At 38.3% G+C, this 19,774-nt stretch overlaps 1 protein-coding gene and 1 long non-coding RNA gene across 7 annotated transcripts in view; one reads left to right on the forward strand and one right to left on the reverse strand.

The window, feature by feature from the left end:
• Positions 1-468: 468 nt before the first annotated feature.
• On the reverse strand, positions 469-8,549 carry LOC112540435 (uncharacterized). Its single transcript, XR_003084519.2, has 3 exons — positions 8,411-8,549; positions 2,997-3,121; positions 469-2,015 (listed from the first exon to the last, which is right to left on the reverse strand). It is a non-coding gene; the product is annotated as an uncharacterized LOC112540435 (long non-coding RNA).
• The window catches only part of SLC6A6 (solute carrier family 6 member 6), a 55,253-nt gene continuing 43,949 nt past the window's right edge, over positions 8,471-19,774 (forward strand). The window contains exons 1-2 of one of the 6 annotated variants that reach the window (XM_007426370.4): positions 8,504-8,607; positions 17,410-17,445. The gene's annotated coding sequence lies outside the window, so the exon portion shown is untranslated. Of the gene's footprint in view, positions 8,608-9,238; positions 9,541-17,409; positions 17,446-19,774 lie in introns of those variants that run through there. The other 5 variants (XM_007426371.4, XM_088134283.1, XM_088134284.1 and 2 more) reach the window with 5 other exon arrangements.

The following is a 19,774-nucleotide window of genomic DNA, read 5'->3' on the forward strand; positions in this document are numbered from 1 at the left end:
TTGCTTTGATCCGTGTGTGTGTGTGTGTGTGTGTGTGTGTCCGTGCGCACATGTGTGCATATTATGGAATCTGGAACAAGTCCCCTCCAGCTTCTCTGGTATGTTCCTCTAGCCTTTTGGCCTTTTTCAGTTCACCATTATGTTCTATTATAAGCTGTTATATTTCTCGCCTGTCCTCATTAAAGGACAATTAAAACATTATTTTCATCTTGCCCGCGTATTATTTATTTTCCTAAACTGAAAACTCCACCTGTCCTATTGACTTTTGCCCCACTAGTAAATAAAAGTTTTGTCAAGTTTTGTCAAGTTTTAATGATAAACACTAGTAGTCTAGTTCCATTTTGATCCAAATATCCCATTAAAAAAATCCCATTATATTATTTTTAAAAAGGATTTTCTGTTACTTAGAAGCTAAAAGCTTTAAAACACTATGTCATAAAATACAAATTCCAGTCATTTTATTTGTTTGTTTATTTTTTGCAGCAAAAGAGTTTTATGGCACCTTAAAGACTAATAAATATATTAACATGTAAGAATAAATGGATAGAAATTTGACATCACATATAACAATATCAAAAAATCTGTAAGATGAGATTTCCATTTGTCAGGACATTGTGCTACTGACCTCAAGGTAGCTATTCTTGGGAGAAAGAGTTACAAAGACCAATTTCATTGTAAGACAGCTGAACCAGAATACATAAGGAAATTTAACATCATTTCTGATGGACTGAAGAGAGACCATGTTTTTGAATTGTATGGCATGTGTTAATCATTCCATTAATGCAAGAATATATAGATCATATGCAAGAATATATGGATCACGTTTACTTACCATTTTGTTATAGTCACTATCTATAAGCAAGTTCCACCTCATCTCTCTTTTCTTTCTCTCCCAAAATCATGGAATGTACATATAGTGCTCCTTTTTCAGGACTGTGCTCTGCTCATCTGTTGGAGTGGATTGTGATCCATGTGCAAATGCAAATAGTAAATCAGGGAGGTAAATCTCAAAATGCTTGAGAAGCTTTCTCTGCAGTCTAATACATTCTACGTTCTAGGTCCTTTATCAAGAGCACTACATATCTATAAAAAGCATTTGTATAAGTGCACAGTGTCTCTTAAAGTAAAACATTTACAGTATGGATCCATACATTTAATGTATTTATACTCCTTTATTTTAAACAAATGTTTTTTGTAACTTTTTAATTTATAGTGTCCTTGATGAAGGACCTGGGGTTGGGCTACACAGTTAACTCTGCTCAGGCACTTTGAATCTTGCTTCTGCACCTGTCCTCCTGCCCTGCTAAGCAAACAGAGGATCTCTGTCATTCTTTCCTGGTCTCTTAGGAAATCCTTCGTTCTCACATATAGTGCAACTTTTCTCTTCAGAGCCCTGTGATTACATTTACATCTCAGAAGGGACAGAAGACTGGTACAAACTTGCATTCATGGAAAATGTAGGGAAATTATGAAAAGCATACTGTAGCTTATCGAAAAGAAAAAAGAGAAGCTGGTACCATTGCTTTCCAAAGACATTTCTCAGCAGATGCATGTTTGAACTAGTGCCTCAAGCCTTTTGCTATGTAGCACTGCAGGTGCTTAACAGAAGGAAGATTTACTGTGGTATAAACAGCCAAGGATGGAACCCTCCATTAAAACACAAACACAAATGGGCAAAATGAATTCTCACTCCAACACATGAAAGTTTATGTAGTTTTCAGGGAAATGCATTTCCTTAAAATGATTTCTAAGGATGCATTAGCACTGACACTTAAGTGATAGTTCACACTTCTGGATGGCTTTAGGACTGAATGCAGCTACCTCTCTTCTAATTGACAGTTGCTCAGAGTGCCTTTTTCAAAGGCAACATTCTGCGTTCTCATGCATAATACAAAAAAGAAGGGACCTCTATCCCTGCCTTTTTCTGCATGCACAGAAAAGAAGTTCAATGGTCATGTAATCCAGACTGATGCAGTTATACATCCTACAGCAGCAAAGAGCAGTTCATCAGCAATCTGAAAAAAATAAGCATGTCCTTATTTAGATTACCAGTTCTCTAAATCAGACGTAAAGGCAGTATATAACCCGCTGGGTTTGCATGACATACCAAACCATATTCTAGCCAGCCAAGTCTATTCTGTTGTGTGAACCCAATCCATGTAGTTATTATGATTTAGTATATCATGTAAATCCAGAAAAAGTGTTGAATAAACCTTAAGTTAAACAGAGATAAGTGTGTTATATGAATACAACCAATGCTTTCTAGTTGGCATCCATCACTGGGTCCACACATTAACTAAGTTTTGTTTGATTTTGGCTTAATGTATATTGCGAATCTAATTTTTGTGGCTTATTCATCAAACCATTATTAAGTAGACCATGGCTTAGGGTAATATGGGAACCCACACACTGATTTAGAACAGCCACTGATTTAATGAATGTTGGATTACAAACTGCTTGAAGCTGAGGTTCACATTTTTCAGTGTCATCTTGAGAGTGACATTTTTAAGTGAATAAGACCAGAATGAAGGTCTGGGAGAGGCTAGGACAAAACTGAACATAAATTAATTAAATAAGTCAAAACATTATTCTCCTTGTATCTGACAATTACCCCATTTTGTCACAGTAGAAATTACAATTTGCTAGCAACTTTTGTAGGAAATTGGAAGGTACATACAACCTCAAAGCAGCAAGCTGTGCACCCTAGTTTAATAAGACCGCCTACAGATAAAAAAGGGATCTATAAAAATGTTTCCGCAACTCCTTGCTAGTCCACACAAGAACATTATTGAGAAAACATCTCAAAGATTAGAGCGTTCATGTCTGTTGCCTGATGATTGTATCAGTGTTCCAGCTATGAGGTGCCTATAGAATTAGAAACCCAAGAAGCTGCATTATACTGGTTTGTGTTATAATCAATCAAGTTTAGTAACTTCTACTGGCAGCATCTCTCCACGTTTTGAGGTAGATTTTCTCAGTCTTACTTAGGGCCTTACCATGAGCTTGTCCATTAAGCTAGAAATCTCTCCTGCTGCTGGCCTTCCAGATATTGTTGAACTTCAGTTCCCACCAGCTAAAGCCAGCATGGTAATGGTGGTGGATGAGCATCAGTTCTCCATCCCTGCTTTAGTGAATCAAAAGAAATGTAAAATTTAATAGTTAGTCATATTAAGCTGCTGTCTTTGAAACCTGGCTTACAGGCCAGGAACAACTTAACCAGATGCCTGAGTCTGCAGAGACACAAAAATTCAAATAGAAAGGGACAGTGGTGAGAAAGAAAGGATTGTTATTATAAATAAGGGGTAAGTTAGAAGTGCCCAATTATTACATTAAGCGCACTTCATCAAACTGAACTTGGTGCAGTCCTTTGATTGTTACATTTGTTACCTTAGGCTAGAATCTTTGTAAAACCAAAAAGAATTAAAGTCCTGGGCCCACTTCCAAGCCAGATGAATCTTTATATTGACCTGTAAACAATTGCAGTTTGAAGTAAACAATCACTATTGATAGCTTAGAACAATGCCTTGAGAGAGTTGCCTATATTTACCCATGAAAACAACTCCCCTGAGTCAAGTCAATTAACTGGAAATTCCTAAGTTAAAAAATATATTTTTCTATAATGTGAGAATCATTAGTGACCTGCTCCCACCATAGAACTGTGCCAATGTATAGCCTTTGGAAAAACATTCATATAGTGCAGAAACTTCAATCAGGGGGAAGTCTTTTCAAGTGAAAGTCTTCTTTTGGGGTAACTCGGAGTAGAGTACTGTTAAACTTGGCCTGGTAAGAATGTAATCCCTGCAGTGAAGTTCATTTTTGTTCAGTGGTGCCACATTCACTCTTAATTTTCTCCCCTCCCCTCCCCTCCAATAAAAAGAGAAAAAGGAACAGCAAAAACAAGGCATTTTCTATTGGGGTACCCAGGAATTTCCTTCCCAGGTAAATTTGCTGACCTAACTTTATTCAGCTTCTGGATGGTGATAAAATCTGTTTTATTTCAAAGTGCTTTGATCATTTTTTTACTGCAGTGGATCAAGCACTAAATTGTATATTATTGTGTATGTGTTTTCATCTTGTTCATAATATCTGGATTATTTGGGGGATATTTTTCTTATAGTGTTGAAAGGAATCTTGTTTGTTAGACAGCTTATTCCTTCTCAGTGGAACAGCAGAGTTCAAATATTTGTAAGCCAGTATGTGGATAAAATACCTAATATAACAATAAAAAAAAATCAGAAGTAACAGCCAGTAAGTATTCAATGAGTTTACCATATCAACAAATAGTTAATTTAACTTGAATCAATCTGATTTAATTTTACACAGAAATGTATTAGCATTTTGATGGCTCTAATAAAAAGACATCATTGTACAGAAGGTTAAAATTGAAGTTAAGGGATTTAATTTAACAAATGCTTATCTAATGTTTAAATGTAATCTACACAATCTAAATAGTAATAAGGGATAAGCAAGGTTTCCCAATCAAAATTCCACTTTGCTTTTAATTTTAATTTTTCAACAGGCTTGGTGGGTGTAGAAGTCATACAGTGATATCACTGAAAGGTGCTAGCTATTTTTTTTCTTTCATAATTTAAACCTTCCAGAGTCTTAATGCCTAACATAATTACATTCCACTTAAACATTTTATGGTAAAGCAAAACAAAAATCCCAACAATAAATTGTGCTATTAGAACTGGAAATAATCTTAGAGAGCTCTGGATGGGAAACAATAATGGGACCAAGCATTGGGCAAAGGTTGGTTTATACATCTCTTCTTTGAAACACCTCTAGAGACCCATTAGAATTAGCCTAAGTAATCTTACCTAAAGAGAGCCAGTCTGGTCTAGTGATTCAGGCACCAGGCTAGAAACCAGGAGACTGCGAGTTCTAGTTCCACCTTAGGCACAAAGCCAGCTGGATGACCCTGGGCCGGTCACTCTCTCTCAGCCCTCAGAAGAAGGCAAACCACTTCTGAAATCTTGCCAAGAAAACTTCAGGGACTTGACAAGGAAGTTGCCAGGAGTCAAAAAACTGACTCGAAGTAACGGGGGGGAAAAGTACCTTATTACTCATTATTTGTTGCCTTTATGCTCCACCTTTCCTCTGGGAACTCATGCTGCACACAAAGGGCTCCCTCCTCCAATCTTTTCCCAGAACAACCACTTGACGGGGTAGACTATGCTAAGAGAGAGTAACTCTCTTTTTCTTGGCCCAGTGACTGAGGGGGATTTAAACCTGGGTCTCCCCAGTTCTAGTCCAGCACCGGAACCACAATATCATACTCTTCACCCAGAATTCAAACCATGTTTTATTGTACAAGATTACATTGATGCAATAATCCGTATACTCTCACAAGCAGGAATTTTTAGAATATGGACTTAAAACAACAGTCCTTTAGTATGCTCATATTAGCATACTAAAGGACTGTAAGTGGTTTTGTTTAATAAAACAAAGACTACTAATATTCTATGTCACACAAGAACAATCATCATCATTATTACTACTTAAGTCAGTTCCATTTATGTGCTCCCAATTTCAAAACAGGAGTATATTCTTGTACACATTTGTTGCCCAATGTTGCCTGATTTTTTACTCCTATATACTGGATTCAATAGGACACAATGAGATCTAAAGTAAAACAGAAGTAACTTAGTTACTGCTATCAATATATACAATAGTCATTTTTGCCCTATTTATTCCAGTACAGATTTTCATGGTAGGATTAGTTAGCTTATGGAATACTTCGGAGCCTGGTGTTTTAGATAAGAGTTGGAATCAAGGATTTGTCCCTTTCTTCTACTGGATAAGTTATTCAGTGATAGCCCTACAATGCAGTCATACTTGATTGCAAGGAATGTACTCATATCCAGTGCCAGGTCGTAAGGTTGAGACATTTTCTTTTGGTTGTTCCTAACAAACTGGTTTCTATTGTTTTTCTTTCTGCCATAGCCATTACCCAAACAGAAATAATTTCAGCTTAATCTGCATGCATCATGATAGTTATGAGCATGACTCCAGTACCACTGAGCTGATGGAAGCACCATTCACTCACTGCTCAAGTTATGGGGAGGGGTGCTTACTGACATTCATGGGCTTCACTATCTCATTTGCATCAGTTTAACCTTCCAAAATCAGTTGTTTTAATGTTCAGTATGTAAGGTAAAAGAGTCTGTAGTATATGTTGAGTCAGATCCCAGACATCGGTACCAAGGAGTGCAGGCTTTGGTTCCCCTAATTCTTCAGACAGGAGTTGAAGTACATACCTATCTGGAGGACCTTCTGAATTGTTATCATCATCATTGCATCTTTCTGCTCAAAGGGCACTCAAGCTAATTCTGCTCCATTGGTTTTAATATAACATTGAGCAAGAACCAGAAATCAGGATTGCAGAGCAAAGTAAGGATACAAGAGCATACAAAAAAATTCAAGAAAAGCTTTGTTCTTCAAACAAAATTCAATGGGCACCCAAAGTCTTATAGTTCTTTCTCTCCAGGAAGCTTTATTAACCTTGAGGAGCAGAGGTCTAAAAGTCTTTCTTCCTTCAATTCAGTGACTCACCACATGGGGCAGATCTCAGCAGCTCTTGACAGTGTAGCCCCCCATTTCTGCCCACCATCATTTAGGCAATGGGACCATTCCTTGCCAACACCATGCAATGAATGTTTTTCCCCAAGCAAAAGTGTGCAAGGCTTTAGTGCAATTGCAGGACAAGAGTGTCTTCTACCATGTACTTTCTGATCTTGATTTCGGCTTCAACTTTCTCAGCATCACATGCACCAAAATGTTCCAAATCTACCTTCCCCAACCTAATTACTTTGAAATTGAACCCTAAGGAATTGGGATTGGGGTGGGAGGGCACCAGGTTGTGGAATACATATTCTCAAAGGTCATGTCTGTACTCATCTCTAAAGCACAAACTCCTCTTTTTTCCTTGGCTTGATCTGAACAGGATTACCAGATGTCTCCTATTTCACTCACTGATGAACTACAAGGAGGGTTGGGGAAGAGAGATTCCAAACAAGGATTCTCATGTGAAATGAGAGATGTCACATTTCATGCCTGTAGACAACTCACCCACTTACCTGGAACCCTCCATTATGGCTTTGTGTGGACTAGTTGCTGTATTAAAGGAGTAAATATGTAAGATTTTAGTTGATCAGATATTCATGACAATATTGCAGAACTGACCCTGGTATTGAAAACATTCACCAGGGCTGATCTCTGGCATTCCAGGTGAAACCTGTGACTCTAAATTTCTTCTTTGTAATGCTGTTACAGAGACCCAGTCTGGTGTAGCGGTTAAGGCATCAGGCTAGAAACCAGGAGACCCTGAGCTCTAGTCCCACCTTAGGCACAAAGCCAGCTGGGTGACCTTGGGCCAGTCACACTTTCTCAGCCCTGGGAAGCAGGCAATGGCAAACCACTTCAGAGGAACCTTGCCAAGAAAACTACAGGGACTTGTAAAGGCAGTCACCAAGAGTCAAAACTGACTCAAAAGCACCCCCTCCCCCCCAAAAGCTGTTAATGGATAAATGTTGCCTGAGATTGCCTGTCTTTCAGCAGCCTTCGTGTGCTGTACCCCAACCACCCTTTCAATCTTACAACAACCCTGGGAGGTAGGATAAGTTAACAAGTAGCGACTTGCCAAATACGAAATATGTTATAACGGAGCAGTAACCGCAAGCTGAGTATTCTTTTACCGTCCGGCTTTCCACTCATGTGATCAAGCCGGAAAGAGAATACAGTAGTGAAACCTGGGCTAAAAATCTGAAAGGATGAAGGAAAGAAATACGAGATTGCAAACACGCTGAGGGGCAACCCTGGATTCTCTGTGTCTCTCTCACACGCTTTCGTTTCCCATGCAAAACGTCACGATTCTCTCGGGCCGGGCCGGCCGGGCCGGGCGGACGGCAGAAAAGGAGACGAAAGCCTCCGGGCAGGCTAGACCGGAGACGGCGTCTCGTGCCAGGGGCCTCGTGCCTCCAGCTCTTGAATTCGAGGGGGAGTCGAGAGGTCGGGAGAAGTCACGTTCCACCCTCATGCGGAGGAAAAAGAAAGTCCCTGCTGGGCTTCCTAACCCCCCCCCCCGCCCTTGCTTAATGAGAGCGAGGGGAAAGTTTCCCGCCTCCTGGCACATGCTGGAGCCTGGCTGCCTTTCCCGCCTCCCGACGGCGGCGGGGGCTCAGCCCGGCAGCTGTTCCCACCTCCTCGTGCCTGGCAGCCCCTCCTCGCCCCTTGCAGTCCTGCGGGCCGCCTGCCAGCCGAGGCTTCCCGCCCTCCCCGCGTGCATGTGTCTCCGCCGAGCCGAGTGAAGCTGGCCCCTCCTTTCCCCACGTCGACCCCTCCCTCCTCCTCCCTCCTCCCTCCCACCCCCCCGCCAAAGCTGAAGCGGAGCTGGTGTTTTTCCACTCACCAGGATGGGTGATGCTCAGCGCTCGCTCATTAGAGAACAGACACGAGAGGTCAGGAAGAAAGCGCTTATAAATTACCGTTTCTTCCTTCCCATCGCTGTTAGTCTGCCTTGCCGCGCTCGCCGAGGCACATAGGACGGAGGCAGAGACAGCGAAGACGCTGGACAGCTACGTGGTCCGAGAGGAGCAGCTGCTACAGGTACCCAAGGCGGGTTTTCGGTGTTTTGGGGAGAGGAAGCCAGCCCGACCACCGCCGCCTCGCCTTCTCGCCCTCCTTCCTGGCATCATCTGGGAACAAAGCAGGCAGGCGTATGAGCCCCCCCGTCTTTGTTATTTCCTCCCGCCCAACACCAGAAGTGGGAAAAAAACAAACAACCCTGCATCAGGGGACGGTGCTTTTTTTTGTTTTTGTTTTTGGTGCCGGTTCCAACCAAGGTTGAGCGACCCTTCCCCCGATTCCCCGCATTTGCTTCCTCGCACGTGCCCTTCGCTCTGCACTTTTCCAGCGCCTTGTTTCCGAGCGATTTCTTTTCTCTAGAGCATGGCGGTTGCCTTTTGTCTGCGTTTTATAAAATGTGCGTGCATGGTGCACCTTTCTGGTTAAGCCGAGGGGTTTGCTCAGCTGGGCTCTTCCCCTTCATTCCCGGACGTCAGCCTCGGATACCTTATGTGCACTTTTAAATAACATATATGGCAGTGGTTAAGTGGAATTAATCACTTGTGCGGTAATGCTTTCTGTCTGATTTCGTGCGGTGGGTTCCCCCCCCTTCCCTTTATATCTGTGAGCAAGTGCTTGTCTCTGCCCCCGCAACTCTCCCCGCTCTTCCTCCTCCGTGCGACGTGCGATTGAATTATATTTAAGCACGCGGCTCGTCTTAAAGAAAGAAAGACAGACGGCAATTAGAAAATTCGAACACGAGCATTGCTACGCCACCGGTGCCGGCGCATCTTTAATAGCTCTCTTGCGAATTCGTTCATTCATTTTCTGGAGGGGAGAGGAACCGAAAAGAATTGCCCTGCGTGCTCTTAGAAACTTTGCTGGCAAGAACTGAATCCCGGGCATGCTAAAGTGTAAATAGAGTGATCCTGAATTTGCATCTCTGTTCCTGGAATCAGAAGCCAGCATTCAGGGGTAAATATTCATTTGTATTTGATCAGATAACAAAAGGGAAGCGTACTGACTTTTGAAAAGGCACCGTCTAAATTTCCATATAAGAACCTAAAGAGGAAACAGCTTGCATGTCTACTTGGATCAGCAGATGGCATGATGGGTACATTATAATCTTCTCTTTATACCTTTTCATTAACTGGAGAGTAACGTGATCATTACCTATCAACCATGCTTTTGGAATTGAAAAAAAAAAATCTGGAGTAGACACTGGGAACATTTTTTTTTAAATATTACTGTTGTAGTCTAGTACTGTACGCTTGGGAGGAAGACTCAGAACTTCCAAATAATTATTTTAAGATTGCTGTCTTTTGCATTTTAAAATAAAAAGGGTGAGATAAGTTGTGAGATAAAAAGCCAGGTATACAATTGAAAAAATACATCTGCCTGTAATGGCTTTTGTAATCTGGAGTTGCAGCTTGCTAACATTTTGTAACCTTTTAAAAATGGTGTTTTACATGAATGAGCTTTTTATAAATATGCAGTCATTCATGCATAATGTTTAGTTTAAGGGGAAAAAAACCCTAAACATTAGTCTAGGCCAAACCTCTGTGTCCTTGGCACATGATTGTGTATATATAGACCTGTATTTGCATTTGAGTGGATAGAAATTATAGTAGAACTCAAAAGATTGTATTGGAAATATTTTCCTGAAGACATTGCTTGAAAATTGATATATTACAATAGAAAAATAAAATGTTTTTTTTACATCATATTTGAGATGAGATGGTCATACACTGTAATAACACTGCCATTTGCTTAAGTTAAGTGCTAAAAGTGAAAGTGGTTGAGAGAAATACATTAATATTAGCAGCAATAACCACATTTTTCTCTGCTTTTCATGTTTGATTTCCATGTTTTTATCTACTCAAACTATTGCTTTAAAAAAAAAAAAAACCTTGGCTGCCTTTTCAAGCTTTCCCTGACCCTTCCAGTCATAATCTATTCTGGTCCCCAAGGTTTCCATTTTTCATTTTCCTTTACCACCTTCTGTAGTAATCTATCACTCAAGAGCGATATAATTTTATCAGCCATCAAAAGCAGTTCTGTTTGACATCCTATCCTGTAGGGGGCAGCAGGTGAAATAAAACAAAGATACTGCTGTATTTTACTACAGTAACATATAGAGAGAGGATAGAAAAAAAATATTTAAAGTTTATGTTTTGGCCCTGAAATGTATCATGGCATGTTCCATTATGGCACTTTAGGCAGAACTAGCTTGAGAAAATACTTTGTTTTATGGATGGAAATTCATGTATTTTAGGAATTGACATGAGGAATATTACATGAATGCATTGCTGGAATGGAGATTTAGCAAGTAAACAAACAATCAGAAATATTAGTCTATAAGTTGATGATCAGATTAATAGTTCTATTAGCGACATAGTTTGGTATGTAAGCTGGAAAAAAATCTAATTTACTTAGGGGTAAAATAATACTGTTTTTGTTTCCAATGCTGGGATAGAATATATTCAACTTTTTAATGCCCCCCCTCCTTTTTTTTTTCATGTGGGAGAAGAATGAGCTGAAGTAGGGGTGGTTAAGTAATATGGTTTTAACAGTAGCACCTCTGAACATAGCCAACTTAATGTTCAGGGTAAAGTTCACAACAGAGAGGAGATGTGATTTGATATTTTCACTTTTAATAGAATTTCATTTCTAATAAAATGGAGTTTGAAGTGTTATCATTTGGATTAGTGAAGCAGTGTGGCAGAATTAGATGTTTATCCCTTTCCCATCATTACCATTCTTCATTATATAATGTGCTGTAGTGTGCCCTTTGGGTGGTTGTGAGAACAAAATATGCAAAATATGTTTTATAACTTAACAGTTTTCTTCCTCTTTATGAGGCAGTTGAAAGTGTTATAATTTTAGGTAAAATACTAAGATACATTTTGTTTCATGTTCATCAATGTATGGTTAAGCTTAGTAACCTGCCACAGCTTGCCCAGGCTAAGGGAGTTTGTAGCACTTCTGAATAGGAGCTTGTTGGAATAGCTGTGGAATGGAACTAAAGCCGTGTCACACTAGCATTTTCTGTATTGTTGCTAGGCTATTGACAGAATCATTCTAAGACACTGGAAGTAGCCTATCAGTGAACATGCCACAGCTATCTTCTCCAACCTGGTTCTTCCAGGTGAGTTTGTTGGATCCATAATTGCTGAATTTTGGAAGCTGGACTTAAAAGTACAGCAGGTTACAGAAGGCTGTTTTAGAACAGTCCTGTGTCAACTTTAGACTTGACTAGTGGTGCTTTTACAAAACACATGCATACATACACATGGCTGTTAGATCATTCTAGTCTGGATATCTCATAGGTTGATTGGCTTGTGAATCTGAAGAAACTAGAATTATTGTCTTCTTTAGTAACACACTCTTACCCTTACTTGTCTGAGTCACCAATATTTGTTTATTAAAATATTCCATATTCAGAGGTTATTCATTACTTTTTTCCTATGCTCCGTTCATGGCATACTACCATCTGAACACAGGGGGACAGGTCCAGTAATGATAGAATGATGTAATTGCTGTTGAAAATCCATCTGTCTACAGTATTAGAGCTCCACAAAGCTGCTTGAAGGGTTGTGAATACCTTTATGCATTAATCCACTAGCTTTATGGTCATAATACAAGCACCAAGCCTTCCTAATCCCGCTTTCTGAAAATTCTGCTTGTTATATCCAACAGAATTTTTAAAATTATGTTTGTTCTCACTGTGATAGCACTGATATAAATATATCATTGACCAGCCTGCCTCAGTTTGATGTCCTTCAAATGATTTAAGAAAACTATTACTTCTAGAAATCTTAGGCACCATGTCTTATCCCAACACAGCTGGAGGGCACCATCTTGGGGAAGGGTGTAATTGGTCTACAGCAGTGTTTCTCAACCTTGGCAACCTGAAGATGTGTGAACTTCAACTCCCAGAATTCCCCAGCCAGGAATCTTCAAGTTGCCATGGTTGAGAAACACTCGTGTACAGGAAAATAAAGATGTTGCATCGACAAGGATTACTGTAATTATTATGCTTTTGGGGACAAAGAGATATAGATCATGGTTTAAGCTTATATATAGCTTAATTAATACATTATATAGAATGTATTAATGCCTATAAGTAGGACATCCCAGTAGAATTAGTCACTTTTTTATTACATAGGGTTTAACACAGCTCACGTTGTTTTTGGAAATGCTGATAAATTAATATGAACACAAAAGTTTATTTTGTGGAAATGGTTTAAAATTCTGCTGTGTTTGGTATTATACACTCTGATTTAGCTTCTCTTCTCATACAACAAAATACTCTGGCTACCTTGCTGACTTAATACTTATAACTTTATGGTGACTTAATTGAGCCAGATATTACAGACTCATGTAGCACATAATGTGGGATTGCATGTTTTGTTTTTTGGGTTTTTGTTTTTAAGAACTAAACATTCAGATATTTTTGTTAGTTATACAAAAGAAGACTCAGATATCACATGTTTTTCCTGTACCTCAAGCCCAATAACCAGCAATGAGAAAGACAGAAGAAAAGAGAGGCAAGGCAGCTTTAGGAGATACATAGCTGCAGGGGGAGGAAAAAAACAATAACCTAGGATTAGAGTTCAAAGACTTAAACATGCAGACCAGATGTGAAATTTAATACAAGCACCATGGCTACTAAATATTATTCACTTCTTGACTGTCAGGTAAAATTATTCCTCCACACTTTGTTTTAAGTGTGAACAAATCCTCCATTATAATGCTTGCTTGCTATGAGGCAAAAAGGATTACTAAATGATTATTTCTAATTTAACTACTAATTAATAGACTCAAAGTGACTGATTGCTACTTCAAGAAATAATGAGAACAAGACCATGTAAAGCTACTTCTGTGCTGCAAGTGTCATAGACAGGTAATGATAATCATATTAATGCATATATCTAAAATATTTTTATATTGTTTTTCTACTGAAAAAGCGTTTAAAGCAACTCAGTATTATGTGATGTCAAGTTGGTGTCAACTTTTAGCAACCACAGATGTTCACCGTGACAGTCTCTCCCTAACCTGGCCCTTCAGGTCTTCCAACAGTGTATCCATCATTGCTGTAACTGTTCCAGGTTGGGGACAGATTGTCAAGGAGAAAATCTATCTATGCATATAGTCACTAAGAGTTGACACCGACTTGATGGCACATAATCAGTCAGCACTACAAACCACAGTAAGCATGCATGGGCTTGTATGTAAGTAAGCCCATACACAGTAAGCTTGTATGGGCTATACAAGGGGTAGGGGAGCAAGTGATGAAATGTGTATCATGACACCACAACATGAACCACTTGATTTACATCCTTGTGTTCAATGCCAGATTGCTAGCACAAAAGGGCAAGGTTTGTATTGTGACATCACACACATTGTCATTTCCTCTATTGTGATTGCTTGAGTGCCTGCCTTAAGTATGTGCTTGATTCTCCCTATTAGTTTCATTTTGGAATAAGTAGCAAAACTTCCTTCAGAAATATTGGCTGGGGAGGCACTGGAGTTTGGGATTGTACCTGAGAAAGACACTCCTCCCCTGAATTTAGAAAAGTGCTCTATTTTTCCTGAATTGTTTACCATAAGAAGACTTAAAAAGAGAGCAAGATAATAGATTGTCTTGGGAATCTTAAGCCTTGTCAAGAAGAGTTACGCCCAAATGCTCCATAGTTACTACTTAGAACAAGATTGCTTGGAGAAAAAAATCAATGTGTTTGTGACATCAGCAACCATTACACCAATCCCAACCCTTGAATCAGAATTCTCTGTACCTTTAAGGAATAGCACAAAGACACCTGAGACAATGCCTGCTGATGTCACTAAGTATTTCTTTTTCCTTCATACCTCACACTGCAGTAGAGACAGACTCAGAGAAGAAGAAGGGAGGAGCATGAGGTTTGGATAAAAGAAGTGGTCAGAGACAAGGGGCTAAACTCAGAGGGATGAAGAAAGAGAGAATGGAAAAACAGCTGGAATAGAAGATAAGGCTGGCTCATTCACTCAGATAATTCAATTACATCTATAGTCATCATTCTTCATAACATTCCCAGCATTTGTGCCAAATTTTGAGTGATGCTAAAGCCAAAAACGGAGCACAGCATCTTCATTCCTAGAAGGTGTTCAGAGAGATAATGGCTTCATTCACAAATGTTCCAAGTGCTGCTTAGCTGTTAGAAAACAGGAGTAGAGAAGACCACACTCCACTCTGAGTTGGGTCTACTGACTTCTACACAAATTTAGATCTAATTACTTCTGTTCATCATCCCAAGTTGTTCTGTAGGAACTGTGAGCACTGTAGTAGTGAATCAGTCTACTCTTATAATTAAGGTAGCATGGGAAGCATCTTTAGATCCTGAGTGGGCTTATTTATATTATAAGAAGCATACCTTTTTTTTTTAGCTTACCCAGTGTGTGTGTGTTGATATCCTCAATGAATAATTATAAAATATCCAGGGTTATCTTGTAAAAGCTCTGTATTAAAATCTGCAGTGTTTACTGTTCTTATTTAGTTTGTTTATTCTCTCAATCATATGCAGAGGCTTCATATTATGACTTGGCCTAGAGACCTACATATAAATAAGTTATGATTTGAACTCATATTTGAGCTCATTAATAAATTTTATACGTATCCAATGATCATATGTAACTAGCTTCATTGCTGCCACATTTATTAAGTAGTCATTTGTTAAATGGGCATGGATGGCTAGAAACACATTTCTAGGCTAGCTTATAACGCTCAGTGAACTACATAAAGCGGTAGTAATAATGAAGTTCTGTACAGCACCTCTTGATGGTTTAAGTTTTGATCAATTTCATTCTTGTTCTTCCATTTTTTTTTCTAGCTATGCTTTCCAGCTCAAATATTCTTGAATAAACTTTCCCAACAGGGATTGAAAATTTTATTTTTGACAAATTTAAGCCTGTTCACATATAGTTTAAACTCTCTCTCTCTCTCTCTCTCTCTCTGTATACACACACACACACACAAACACACAATTTTCCTCTTTATTTGCATTGCACAAAATTAATTTGCCTGTATCTAGATGCAGCTACCATGTGAGCTTGCTTTCTAGATACAGTTTGGTTAAAACAGAAACAAAATAATGCTTCCTGTTATTTTGTGCACTGTTCCTACTGTAAACAAGGCTTTATGTCAGATAAACTCACTTCTTCTATTATGGGCTGCTAATGAATTTTATTCTTTAACATACATATTTGTGCCAAGAGTAAGCAATTGGACATGGACCTTCAATAAATATTGTGTTAAATTGTATGTGAAACCATTGTAATGATCACAAGATGTACGTATGATTCTCTTAAATAAGGTATAAGTATGCAAGGTAGGAATTTTGTCTTTTTAGTTATCCATTGATTGGAACTTGAATTTGTAGGATTATGAGGACTTCAGTATCATCTATTCTTGGTTTAAATTATTTTAGTTCTTAATTTATTTTACATTTGCATGATAGCCTTTTGTATTAAATATTAAATGACATTTGGAGAAATAGAAACATCTGAAAACAGTACTATGCTATGCTCATTTAAAATATATTCAGAATATCAGCTTTAGACAAAATTTAAACCAGCATATTGACTGAAAATTCTGGGAGTCAAAATCCTGGCTCATCTTGAAGGCACAGTTTATGGAAGATGGGAATGAAGAATAACAAATTCGTTGTTCTTTCAGCATCATTGTACCATAACATTGTTCAGTGGTTTAGGTAGTGCAAAGTTGGTATTGAGAAAACTGTAATAGTTTAAAGGTAGTAGGTATAAATAGTAGAGGCAATGCTTAGAAATACAGGATTTTGTGGATCTCTTGGCCTTATGCCTTCCAGATAACATTAGACTGCAATTCTCATAATTTCTCAGCAGTTATGGCCTTTGGAAGCCATATTGGGGAAGGCTGACTCATAGCAGGTAACAGAACTTTGGAATGAAAGAGGACAAAGTAAAAGTATTTTATCAGCCTACAGAATTCTTGCGAAATATCTGTACACCCTGAAATGCAATCTCTTATGCCAGTCTCTGTCTTCCAGTAAACCCTTTAATTTTTCTGTCCTAATCTTCTAGAATTTGTAATGGAGGAAGGATTGAATTGAAGGGTATTTGTTCCAGAGACCAAACATGAGGATAATTTATTCAAATTGGATCCCTGACAAGAACAGATTCAGACCTTTACTGCTTCACCCACAGGTCCCAGTAGACTAGAAAGAAGCTGCTAAATATGTCAACATTTAATTTTTAAGTAAGATTTGAGCAGGAGACAAAAGCCAATGTGCCTGTAACCAGGCAGAAGGTGGTATGGAAGACCTCTGCCTAACACTAAAGAGACACTGTCAGTCAGATATCTTAGATGAAATGGAGTGATCTGGAATAAGATAGCTTCCTGTATTCTTGGCCTTTCAGTTCTAGAAAAAAGCTGGTAAAAATAAAGGTCATGGAGAGCAAGAAGGAAAAAAGGCTTCTGTCGTATTCCAGGTAGAACAGTATTGGAAATAATGTTCACTCGCACATTTTACCTTGAAATCAATCTAATTTTAAGGCAGTTTTCCAGAATTTCATGTTGGTGCAATACATTAAAGTAGGATGTTAGAGAAAAACTATTAATTGTATTAAAATTTTTAGATTTAGATGTTTCTTAAATTGCTTCTTACTTATCCTCAGTAGGATCTTTCCATTTGCATCATTGTTTTGCTTTGCTTTGCTTTGCTTTTTGCTTTGCTCTGTTCTGTTCTGTTTCGGTTTATTTTATTTTATTTTATTTTATTTATTTTATTTATTTTATTTTATTATTTTTTTCTTTTTCTGAAACAGGAAGAGAAAATCCTTTCTGGAGAGATTCCTCTTCATGTAAGTGTTTTTATGCTTGTTAATATTAGCAATATAGTCTGAATATTCAGAATCTAGATTTTCACCATCTGCTCATAGAAAGATAATAAAATTGATACCAAAAAAAAAATAATAATAACCACAATTTTGTGGTGATTAAGACACAGCAACCTATTTATTATATTGATGTTGTTATGATTTATTACATTATTACTTCTGTTATTTGAACAAAATGTTCAGACATACACAGTCATGATATAGAGCTGAAACAGTATTTACAGATCTCAGATAAGGGCTAGAACTCCCTGCACTAGAGTCAAACTCTAGTCTTCTTCATGCCTGTGTATCTAGATTGAGTCATAATCAGAAAGTGGATGCAGGTCACTCATGCCTTATCTTGCATATAATTTCCACAACATGCTCCAATCTAGCCATGATAATAATAATAATATAGTAAATCAGTAATTTTTGAGTCTGTAGATAACCAGCTTACCATAGTTCATATTAACAAGTGGGTGAGTGTTTCTTGCCTGAAGTTGCAATCCAGTGTGCCCTGTTTATATGTGTGGGGGACCCATTAAACTCAAAGGAACTTATTCCTGGAGCAACATAATAGGGTTGTGCTGTATGGCTGAAATCCTAAATGTACTTATTTCAATAGAACTTATTTCGGAATAAACATGCTTAGAATTGCACTACAAAAGATGATTAAAAGGTAATAGAACAAATCAGCATAGAATTTCCTGCTTCCAATCTTTGGCTAAGATATGCTTTATTTTTCTTAGGTTCTGCTCTATTTGCAAAGTTTCTATACGGATAAGACCTCAAGTAATATTTAACAGCTGTTTCCATAATTTATCATGTTATACAACGTATCAACATTTAGCAGCCTTGTCTCCCTAACACCTCCACCCAGTAAACAACAGTCAGCCTGTTGATTCGCAGTTAATAGGGCATCACAATATAGCTTGAGTCTGGCAAGCTGAAGGAGGGCCTCATGTTGGATACACAAGCCATGTCCTCACCACAAGGTTGGGCTAGAGAATGGTTCAAGCAGGTTCTTAGTGGTTTATTTTGCATTGCACCTAGAGAAAACAGAACACCAAACTGTGGTAAACATGTATTTATTTAAAGCATTTTATCTTGATCTTCAGATGAAAAGCTCCCCAAACGAGCCTACTGATAAACAGAAACAAAACGTCTTTGACTTGTGGCTTGGAGTATATGACAAAAAAAGCAATGTGGGGTGGTCAGAAAGAAGCCAATGAGATGATGATTTTCCGCACTTGTTTGCCAGTTTTGGCTTAGTTGTACATTTTGACAGGTTGCAAAGACCTTTCTTCATGTGAGCCCATATATGTGTGGGTGAACCTGTGGGATTTTCTGTTCCACTTGAACAATTATAACCAATAAGTTCATATACCTCTTGGGAATGCTTTTTGCATTACAAACTAAAGCCATGGATTTGGAAATGCATCATATGTACTTTCAGTCATGGAAAAATTTCTCTTAAGTTTAAATATATTCTTTTGATAAAGGCAAATTGGCTTTGGAAAATAAAATTATGATAGCATTTGTGGTATAGAGTCTCTTGTTTTATATCATACTGTGTATGTGCACTGTGTCTAACCTAATGGCAAGCTCAGAAACAATTTTGTTGCTTTTCATTTTCTTTAATTAATTCATTAGCTAGAATGGTAACTTACATTTCCGTAACAATTAGTTCAAAAAGCTTCTTAGTAACATGGGTCTTTGCTTTTGTGGGGCTGAAGTTTTGGTTGACCTTGAGAATAAAAGCAACTTGTAGAGTGCACACTTATATTTAACTATTGCTGTGCTGGCTACTACCAGTTTTGCAGAAATTTATTTGCAAACTTTCCTTTCCTTTAAGCCAGAGCCTTCAAACTAGCAGTGTGTTTGGATTTAGGGATATACTTTTGGAGATTCATGTAATGAAAAGGGTAGTGCAATGAAAGAAGTAGTAAGGGAGAACGTCCTTCTTTTGCAGGAGCTTTCATCTCTCTTACACTATTGATTATGCATTTATTATTCATATTTATAAAATGTCTATACAATGGATTCTCTAGGTATTATACAAAATAAAATATTATAATACAAAAATAGCTTTTTCTTCCCTGGCTGTGCCTCTGTCATACCATAGATTAAATATACATCCTAGCCACCATTAGCCAAACTGCAGAACTGAATTACAGAAACTTGTTTTGTGCTCTTCTCTACTGCTCTGGTGCTCCATCCACTGCCGTCTTCTGGAATGTGCATACCATTTCACAAGGAGTGTCCACACAGTGACAGTGTGCAAAGCAGCCCACTCACTGCCATCTAACAGTAG

This window comes from Python bivittatus, unplaced genomic scaffold (assembly GCF_059951505.1).
Source record: "Python bivittatus isolate LINGU-HERP-01145 unplaced genomic scaffold, Pbiv_v1 ctg000080_np1212, whole genome shotgun sequence".
Taxonomy (NCBI): Eukaryota; Metazoa; Chordata; class Lepidosauria; order Squamata; family Pythonidae; genus Python; species Python bivittatus.